Source organism: Crocodylus porosus, unplaced genomic scaffold (assembly GCF_001723895.1).
Source record: "Crocodylus porosus isolate Cpor-Errol unplaced genomic scaffold, CroPor_comp1, whole genome shotgun sequence".
In the NCBI taxonomy this organism is placed as follows: domain Eukaryota; kingdom Metazoa; phylum Chordata; order Crocodylia; family Crocodylidae; genus Crocodylus; species Crocodylus porosus.
The window spans coordinates 25,123,321-25,133,843 of NW_017728914.1; the positions used below are offsets into that span (position 1 = coordinate 25,123,321).

General features: G+C 44.2%; 1 long non-coding RNA gene across 1 annotated transcript in view; it reads right to left on the reverse strand.

The window, feature by feature from the left end:
- LOC109310055 overlaps positions 1-6,470 on the reverse strand; it is a 14,054-nt gene extending 7,584 nt beyond the window's left edge. Inside the window, exon 1 of the long non-coding RNA XR_002101130.1 lies at positions 5,914-6,470. This is a non-coding gene — a long non-coding RNA (uncharacterized LOC109310055). The remainder of the gene's footprint in view (positions 1-5,913) is intronic.
- Positions 6,471-10,523: the final 4,053 nt, after the last annotated feature.

Below are 10,523 nucleotides of genomic sequence, written 5' to 3' on the forward strand. Positions count from 1 at the left end.
ATTCCCGTACTCCAGCAGACTTGATTAATTGAATCTGCTCCAACGTCCTGGATTTCCAGTGCATTGGAGCAGGCTCCCTGCACATACATAGCAGCACTACGTGGTTTACGTTAATATACTGCCGAAGTGGAATTAGACAAAAAAAAAAAAAAAAAAAAAAAAAGCTCCCCTAGTGAAGAGACAATGTCCAGGGAATACCTAGTGCATTTCGAATTCACTTCTTAGCTTAGTTCATCATAGTTTCACCTGAGATACAAGACCTGAGACCTTGGGCAAGTCTGTGTATGGCTTAGACAGAGTCTGGATTAATGTCTGTAAAGGGCTTTGAGATACTCAAGTGAAAAATGTTACTTAAAAAAGTACAGCACATTCTTGTTACTTCACATGCTAAATTCACCTCAACTTGGTGGCAGTTGCTGGGCAGTGGCGGGGGGACAATGACTTTCCTGGCACTTCCCAGCTCAGGCAGTCACCAAAATGTGTTCTTGGTACTGACACCACTGCTTCCCAAAGAAACACGGGGATAAAATAGCTATCACATTATAACAGGAGATCAACTGCTACCCAAGATGCATGCAGCAAACTAAAAATATAGTTTGTGCCTTTCTACCATCAGGAAATGTATGCATTTAAATTAGCTCATTCTCCAAATAAATGCAAAATCACTAAAAGGCCTAACATGACCATTTTTAGAGATGGCTTCTCAAATTATGGCTGCCGTTTGAGAGAGAAAGAGAAGGGAAAAAAAAAAACCACACAAAACAAACCCTGAGACTCACAAGTGGTGATAATACACAGAATTTTTTTTTTTTTACTTTTTTAAAGACACTCTTCACTAGCTCCTTTGGCCTGTAGCGGACCTTACACTAAGATACTATTACCTGGTTAATCACATTCTCTGAAGAAGTAACCTAGCCACACATTAATGGTGTGATAAAACAAGGAACAAGCCACAAAGTCATTACACAAAATGTGTAATAGAACTTTGTGGCTGGTTCCTCACGCATGGCCAGCCACCAGGTGTTCAGAGCCAGGGGCTCTGGCGTGCCTCCGAGGCTGCGAGCAGCAGCTGATCAGGGCAGCCTCAGGTGCACATTGGAGCCAAAGACCCCTGGCAGACGTTCAGTTAAAGGCATGACGGGATCTGATCCACAGTCCCTCCCCCCATCCCATAATTGTGCCTCCTGCTGCGTATGCATAGCATAGCAGGAGGCACAATAGCCGAGATGGGACATCAGATCCCACTGCACCTTTACCTGAATGTCTATCAGTGGCCTTTGTTTCACTCCAATAAGAGAAAAGCTTGCAGACGAGGAGAGATTTTTATGGGTCTGTCCGGCAGTTGCCCATCACTCTGACCTTTATTCTTTTTTTCCTCGTGGCCAGAGGACGTGGCTTTGAGACCTGTGTTAAGTTTAAAAAGGCTAGACTCTGAAAACACAGGTCAGTCAGATTTTTTCTTTCCTGATGCAGATAAATGGAGCACTTTGCAGCATATTGTGTAGAGCGGCAGATCTCAAACCTTTTTAGACCCGAGGCACCCTTCACTAGGCTTGAGACATTCCTCAGAAAATGCCAGCTCTCAAAATTTCACTCATTGTTTTGGCTACAGAAAAAAAATAGAGCGATTCTGCTGCTGCAAAGACTTCAGAAAGACCACAATGGAGTCGAATGTTTTTGAGGTTATGGATTCCTCCCTGGTTCATCTTGTGAATCACGTTTGCAAATAACAGTGCTAACATTGCAGGGCACGCTTGAAAGGATCTTTGGGTACACCGGCGCGCCACAGCACCCTGGTTGAGAGTCACTGGTGTAGTGCGTCTGTATTGGGGTGAAAAACGAACAAACAAACAGACCAACAAACCCACAACATCCTCAGTCTCCAACACTGGAGGCAGCACTATGGAGACTTACCCAAACCAGCTCACTCTCTATGTGCTAATTCCAGAACCAGAGGCCAACAGCTGCGTTAGTACAGGGTTGTACCCGAGCAAATTAACTCTTCTGAGCAAAGCCTATTAGCCTGGGACTAGAGCCATGCTAACACAGCCAGACTGGTTCCAGTTCTGCAGGTAGGGCCTTCACAGCTAGCTCAGGGTATCTTTGAGCAGGAATTGTGCCCGTAGATAATATTTTTTAGGCAGAGTGACGTGATTGCCTAGACAACTTCATTGTGCTAATGAGAAGACTGATTACTGCTCTGGCATACCGGAGACAGCTGCCACATACATACAGGGGGAAAAAATTCTTGCAGTCCCCAGTCTGGCAAACCTATCACCGACCTCAATGCGAGTTTTGCAGAAATAAAGTTTACAATGATTTGACCCATAGTTTTTAAGGCAGTTTGGGACCCCTTACAACTAGAGCGTGCTGAGAATAAAAATCATTAATAGGTAAATATTTTCCAGCCCACTTACTCTTTCACTCCTACAACTCTACATTTCTGGGTGCATTTCTGCTCCAACCGTCTCTGACCGCACGGTGGGTGGTAGGTCTAGAGCTGACACTCCAGCTGGTGCGGTCTTCATGTTTTTTCCTTAATGATTCTTCCCAATCCCCAAACACTTCCAAACAGCTACGCTGGCAGAAAATCTCCCGTCAGAATATGCTGCGTCTCCACTAGACTTCTCTGCAGACCCAACCATACCTGTTGTCAGAGGGGCTCTGTAGCATAGGCAAGCGCTACGCTTACTTGGCTAGTCACGCTACCACCTTCAGTCCAGCTGAACCAATGCATCTACCATTGCTTCCCCACAGCATAAAAGAGCACCAGCTCATCCAAACATCCTAGCCCCAGTCAAAGCACATTGCATTAGAAATTTACCCAACAGGCATATTGCAGCTTTTTTTTTTTGCCTAGTCAAAAACAGCCATACTGTATGTAAGACTGAAGAATCCAGTGGACAGGAAGAACTAGCTATGTGATATAAAACCATTTAAAACTCCTGCCTTTTCATTTGCTGGGTAGTTCCCACAGCTGTTTCAGTCAACACCCCGAGAATTAGTCATCCTGATCCACCCCCTCCTCTCCCCACTTCATTACCCATTGCAACCTAACCAGGTGCAGTCCGACAGCTCTGGAGTCACTCATCTGCACAAGTGCAGCCATATGTTTGAGCTGGAAGCTGGGTCGCTACCAACTGTTCAGAAGGCGCATGTACTCGCCACATTCGCACACACATGGGACATTAGGTCACATAAGAGTGGCAGAAACATCTGGGATTTCTGAGCAAGCAGGAAAAAAAATAGATCTGTCAGCCTGAAACAACACTTTACTGCACTCCTGTGGCTCTGTGTACAAAGCCTTGTAAAACCTCCGTCAGGGCTACTTCAAGGGTCAGACAGTATTGCTGGAAGGGGCAGGGGAAGGGAGGGGGGAGGGTGGAAAGAGGGGACCGAAAAGCCTGCAGATCCCTTTCCTGAATCTGACTAATCTGAGGAGAGGGCAGTTTTGCATTCAAATGATCATAATTTGCCATCAGCCAGGAGGGCCTAAGGGCTCTGCAAATATTTTGGTTTTCGTGGGACTTCTCAAGCTTGTGTGTCAGGAGCAATGCAAGAGCGAGAACCTGGAAATGGAAGATTTGGATTTAACTGACTGCAAAGATGTAACAGGTGACAAGGCAAGCTTCCCACCCTCATCTCATCAGCGTACGGGAACCCGTTCGGAGGAGTGTTTACACTATGCATTTTCTCTTTAAAAGCTCTGCGGGAGGGAAGCAGAACAGTGGGAAGTCTTGAAGAGGGGGCAAAAAGAAATGACCTCTTCTTGCCTTGGTCTGTTTAGCCCATGCAACCCTCTCCTTCGCAGCAACCACTTCCAACAAGGATGCTAATTCTCTCTCGTGGGGGTGGTAGCATTTATGATGTGGTGCCCTGACCCTTGAGAGTGCCAGCCAGCAAACAGAGCCAACTTTTAGCTCCTACTGACCAGGGCTACATTTGAACTACCAAAACAGAGGTGAAACGTTTGCTATTAGTGCCAGTTCCCTAATCTAGCAAACTTTCAAAACTTCCCTTAGAACAGGGGCTAACATCTTAACATGGGAGCTACCTTGCAGTCATCTTTTCTGTGATCACGCATCCCACACCTCATTTCTTCCCTTCCTGATCTCAGAACGTTCTCATGGAAGCTATAGTAACCGCTTAAACAGGGAAGTAGCATTAGGAGGGTAATTAATTTATTTTTAGCTGCCTTTTAATTAAATTGAGCAGCTGGAAGAAGACAAGCATCCAGTACCATGTGACCAGCCCGTTCTCCACTGACCAGATTTTGGAGCCTTTTTGTTCTAGCCTGTCCAAGCTTGTTTGTTTTTAAAACTGAAATAATCAATGGATAGGTACTAACTAGCACCAAAGGGAGGGTGCAAGGGAGAAAGCATCTGAAAAGTTGTTGCACACCAGTCACTCTGTAGTATTAACAAATACTAGAGACACAGCAACAAACTACTCTAACAAGAATATCGGCATTTCTCTCCTCGCGTAACACAGCACAGCTTCGAGAAAGCAGCGAGTGCCTGCTATGGAAAGCAGAAGCAAGGGAGGGGGGAGAGGTTCAGTATGATTATTCAATTTTTAGCCACGCGAACGTCTAGTTTCCATACATACATCAGTGGTTTTCAAAAAGGGACCATTCCGACTCAGACAAAATACATGTAGAGCATATCTTTGCTGGCATAAGGGATGGCTTTAACACATCTATCTTTCATTCTTACCACCCAAGGCCTTCTCAAAGCATGTATTGCTTCCTTATCTTTGTTGCAAAAGTTTTCCCAAGACCTGGGTATAAATGGACATTTTGTGTGTATGCGTTTGCATTACCTTCACATGCACTATATAGAAGCTGCATACACACACACAGGTACCAAAGACAACAGGAATGTAAATATGTTTTAAGCCTAATTATGGAAAGTACTTTGGCAAGAGGCAAACAGGGACACAAAGTACTATTTAGATTCTTCAAGCTATGGCCTCCATTCAATACACAATCAACAATATTTAGACAGTATGGTCTAGTTCCTTCCTTCACAAGGTAACTTCCTGAGTCTGGCAGGCCTCAAGCTTGCAATAAAATGACCTTATGTTTAAGGACAGTGTCAAATTAAATAAACGGCTAAAGGAAAAGTTTGATCTCTGTCTCGGCATATGCACAGTTGTTTCACTGGTTCCCTTCTGCTTTGTCTTTAGGGTACAGGCAGCTTTTCTCCACTTGAACTGAACTGAAAAGTTACTGAAGCAAATCTTACAGTGCTACCTTGGCAGTACACCAGAAGTGTAAGATCACTCCCTGATCCTGCTGGCCTGCACAACACGCGGAGAAATCACTATGCAGAACAGACTGACAGGAGCTGCACAACGTGCTGGAAATAAAGCTGAAGAACGGATGACACTGCTAACCTCGCGCATTTCTACTGACAAATCAAGCAGCACCCTGGAGTACCGGTTGTCCCCGGTCCCCGGCCTCCCGTGTTCCTCAGGCAACAGCTTTTCTACAACACGACTCCACGTTGATGCTCTGAGCTGCTCCAGCTCAGCTAGCCCGATTCTCTTGTTCACCATTTGGAGTCCCCCCGTTCCAATCTGCTACCTGTAACATTTGGTGCCAGACCCCGTGACACACCGGCTTCCAAAAGTCTGGCTCTACACCCAAATAAAAGCCTTTTCATTGACACTCAACATTTCTGTGCAGCGATTCAAAGACCTTATTTTCACATCTGACAGAGCTCCCACCTGAATAAATTCATTTTAAGTCCCACTTTTCCATTGGTGGATTATGAAATGTTGGGAGGTCTGCTGCCTCTATGCCTCAATGGATGCTGCAGCCAGGTACCAAAAGGCAATGAACTACACATGACCCGTAATGCTAGTGGTACACACAATCATCACCACTACACAGCATTGCAGGGTACTCACCCAGTCAGCCGCAGGCCTTTGCATTTTGATTGGTGGGGTGGCACATGCAGTGAAATTATGAGTTCAGCAACAACGATCATCCCACGGTTGCCACAGGAAGGATGAAAAAAAGAGGAAACTGATAATTTATATTATAAGTGGAACTCCAGTAGGAGAATAGCCAGCTGAAAATAAAACCAGTAAGGTAACAAACAACTCTTCCTGATCGCAACCTCTTCCCCCCCTTTCCCCTCCTGTTCGCATTCTTTTGAAAACAAACTCCTCTGCTTCACCCAAAGGTTGCTCATGCCACAGCTGGAATTTGCACATTAAAATGCTCTGTTATCATGCATGGCTTCCATTGTACTGCATTATAAACTACTGACCAGCCCAAGTTACAAATGCTCCATCAGCTGCAACCTCTTCCAGCCACAAAGTTCAGGTTCAAATTTCTAATTTAGACTTTTGTCTGCTATAGACCAGAATTCCACTGCACTCGAAAATTATATAACGTGCTTGTGTTATACTGCACAGACTACATACGCTCCAAGTACATATGTCAGTAAACTGATCAGAAGATCTTGCAAACATTAACAAATGCTGCCACTGCTATTTGAAAAAAAGAGCTCCAGCAATTAGTTCTGGGCAGCAGTACTGAAAGTTAGTGCTCTGAAAAACTTAGTCTAATAGAAACAGATTCCCTGGGTAAACCTAGGGATAGAAGTAATCTGGAGAGCTAAATTGGGGTGGGATTACTGGACATATGAGAATATTATCCTTTGTTCCATACCCCATAGGCATCACTGAAGCTGTAGAAAGGACTGAATATAGAGAGTAATTAATCACTTGTGCAAGAGGCAGGGAAGAGCTTAGAGCATAGGTGGTAAGCCAGGAAATGCATGGAAGGAAGGAACTACTGTAATGCTATGTCTGAGCTGCATCCCTGTTGAGTTCAGAGCCGCTGAGGAGGAAGCAAGCCCCACTCGCTCACCACATGTTCTACATGCACCCAAACCCAGTAATTAGGCAATATAAATGGCTTACAGGCCCTGTGCACAGCCCCTACCACTGCTCTCAGTTTTTCCATCCTGGGAGAGCCTGAAAACAGCAACAGTGCAACACCCCCAGCTGTCTATACTACCTAATCATGCAGCTTGGGTGCACACAGAGTGGAAGCAAATAGACAGGACTTATTATCCATGGCTGTGGCCTCACATTTGCCCAGGAGGCAGTGGAGACACAGCCTAAGAGTACACCTACATGGAATAATGCAGAGTGTTGGAGACCTCAGAACTAGCACTATGACCACAACAGTACACCAAGGCTAGCGCTGGTGGTAGCGTGCAGGGAAAAGTAAGGGCCATGCTCAGCAAGGGAAACCCGGGCAAAGCTATGTACGCAGCTGAAAGGGAGAGACCTACAATTTAAACTTTACGCCTTCAGGGTCCCAATTCAGCAATGAAAATATAAGCACGTCCACTACTGTCACGCGAAGTCAACAGGACTTCCACACGTGCTCAAGTGAACGTGGGCTGCAAACCTGAAAGCAGTGGGAGTTTTGGATGCGAATCATCAGTGAGTCATTGTTGTTTACTTGTACCATGGAAACAGCAGACTTAAAAATAAAGTAAATCGCCTGGAATATGTAGAAGGGACACGTTACTACAGAGCATCCCCTGGCTGAGGGTCAACAAGGAAAACAACCGTCCGAGCCATGCAGGAACCCAGGGCGATGCATCGTGTTAGGAAGCACGTTAGGTAACGTGATGTCAAACATGACTAAACACATTACGTAAAGAAGGACGAGTCATGTTTCAAAGCCACGTGAGCTGATCATGCTTTGCCCCAGAGTCTGAAAAAAAATGAAGCTTTGTATAAGCCTCTTTCCTCATACAACTGAAGAGGGGTCTCCAAGCCCACCGAGCATCTTCCTGGCTGGAAGGAAACATGCTCAGGTTCACTCTGTCCACACAGGGAAAATTTCAAGCTGTTAAAATAAATAGGGGCATTTGGCAGAGATGGTTGCAGCCAGAGTTTTTCCGTATAGCAATGCTTTCACAGTAATGCAGGGCCAGAGGCACTAGGTGGCAAAAAAGGCCAACAGGTCCTTGCTACTTACCTTCTGGAAAGGACTCAGAGGTCTATAAATTTTCAAGTGGCTCCCTCCCTACGGTAGTATTCATTAATAGCCACAGCCTGACGATCACAGTGTAATGTTTCCAGTGAGTATCTGGATGGAAGTCGCAAAATTAGAAAGGAAAGAAAAGAAGTTTTTTTTAAAAAAAACAAACAAACAGTAATTTAATAAATAGCTAAACTACAGACTGCATCTCAGCCACTTAGATTTTTCTGTACTTTTTCCTTTGTGGTAATTGCAGCACAATAAAGAACTAAAATAAACAGCAATCAAAAAAAGTGGATAAAATGGCCTGTATTCCAGATGAGAAACATCTGCAGTTAGAACAATGTAAGCTTTCTTTCCTTCCTTCCTCAGCAATTATTTGGACATCGCCACACTATCACAGGTAAAACGACCCGCTCCCAGCCTCCCCCGTCTCTTCACAAATAAAGCCGGTATTTGGGGGGTGGGAAGGAGCAAGTCAATGAAGAGTAGTGGCTTAATATGAGAAAAACAAACACACATCAGGATTTGTTTCCATGCCTGAAGTTGAGCAGTAGAGGACACTCATTTGTTTTTGGTTAAAACTTTCCAAGTGGATGCAAAGAAACCAAAAATACTTCAGAATTTTAAAATATACTGCTCCTTTTCTTTTTTCCATGCACTAAAATGGAAGAGTCCATGACGGGGTTAGACCCATGTATTCACTGTTTAGTTGTAGCACCACACCCAATAGCAGAAAGGAAAAAAGGGGGAAAAAAAGAGAAAGAAAGCATGCCATTAATTATAGGAAGTTCTGCTGCCATCACAGTAATATACTATTATCTGTTTTCAATAAAGTCTTAGAAAGAAACTGATATTCAGCTTAACAAAGCACATTCAGAAATGGATCCCAAAACAAATCCACATCTACCTACAAGGAGATGTATATCACCTACGACTGCTCCAGATAGGGCGCAATCAGAAAGAAAAGTTTAAGAGAGAACGTGATGGAAGCTGCACTATTACTTGAGTCCTGCTATTATAGATGGCTTCTGCTCTGCACTGATGGCGTACAGCTAGGGCTCACAATACTATAATTATCTGGAGGTAGAAAGACCAGTATGAATCACCTTGACCTCACTTCTTGGACTCTACTGGAATTTTAAAAAGTGCACTGCTCATGGGTAACTTCCTCAAAGTCGCACGGAAATCCTGTGGCAAAATCAGAAATAGAAATGCAGAATTCCAGACTGGTCATAATGTTTCTTTAACCACGTGCACACGCTTGCAGTCCTATTCATTCATAAAACATTGCTGTCGTTATTGTTGGTGCTGCTATTTGCTTCTGTACCGTGACCTAGCTCCTGGTTGGCAGAAAGTATCAAAACAGCTGCTTGTTTTGAGCAGAAGCAAACATGAAAAATTAGTTTATTAAAAATGTTTTATAAGATCACACAAATTCAAATCTCTCAGGTAAAAAGAACTACTGTGAACAAAACAGCATAAAGGACTCTTTTTTTTTTTTTTTTTAATGTCAACAAAAAATTGAGACATGCACATGACTTTAGTCTGTGGTTACCTGATTGGGTTTTTTGAGCCTTTTTTTTTTTTTTTTAAATGCAGCCCTGGCAAAGCAAACAGCTGAAGAGTCCTCCTTGTGCTTTGATCCTCCCTGTGGAGAAAAAACCATGAAGTGTTTGTTAAAAATCCTAATCCGATTTAAACCTGCTTTTGAATGAGCTAGGGGAGGAAGCGCTGGCTACTGATCTCCCACCCAGCAGTATTTCAAAAGCTGTGTCAGTCTGGTTTTCAAAGGCAGGTATTCTGTTTACATGCGACTGGGGCTTAGGCCAAAAAACCAGTCATCCCCCTGGTAAAAAATTGTTCAAAAAGTCAACAGTTTTATTCTTTTTTTAGGGTCCCTTTCCCAAGGAAAGCAGAGGTGGGAACAATAAAGCCTGTTGGGGTAAGCTGAACACTCCTTGCTCAAGGGATGAGTGAGATGTTTTGCTTGGCCCTAGAAAGCCTTCCTGGTAATGAAGCTGTTCTCAACTCTGATCCTGGGGTGCCCAGGCTCAAGGTGCCTGCTCCACTAACTCAGCTCATCACCTGACGGCATTTTCTCTCTTAATTCAACCACCCCACTTTGCAGCAAGGCAACCTAGTCCCACACTAGGCGGGTGGTAGAATTGTAGCTCTGAGCCCTTCCCCTTCCCCGTACTCCATGCAGAAGGTAAAACAGGTGAATGGACCCTTAAAACAGAGGCATATCATGGGGTATAGTCACTGTATAGGATCAGACATCCCTATATTTAAGCTAGTTTTGCAACCTTTTGAAAGAGATAACATTGTTCATATTGCCAATATCTGGTCAAGTCCCGACCTTGCTGCTGTGTTGACTTATATGTATAGACTAGTTCTTGTTCCAGCCAAATAAAAAATGGATAACAGTTTTTGCACTATTTAGCAAGCTGTAAAAGCCCAGCCAGCCTGCTGCTATGGTCAAGCTGACCACATGCACAGTTATAAT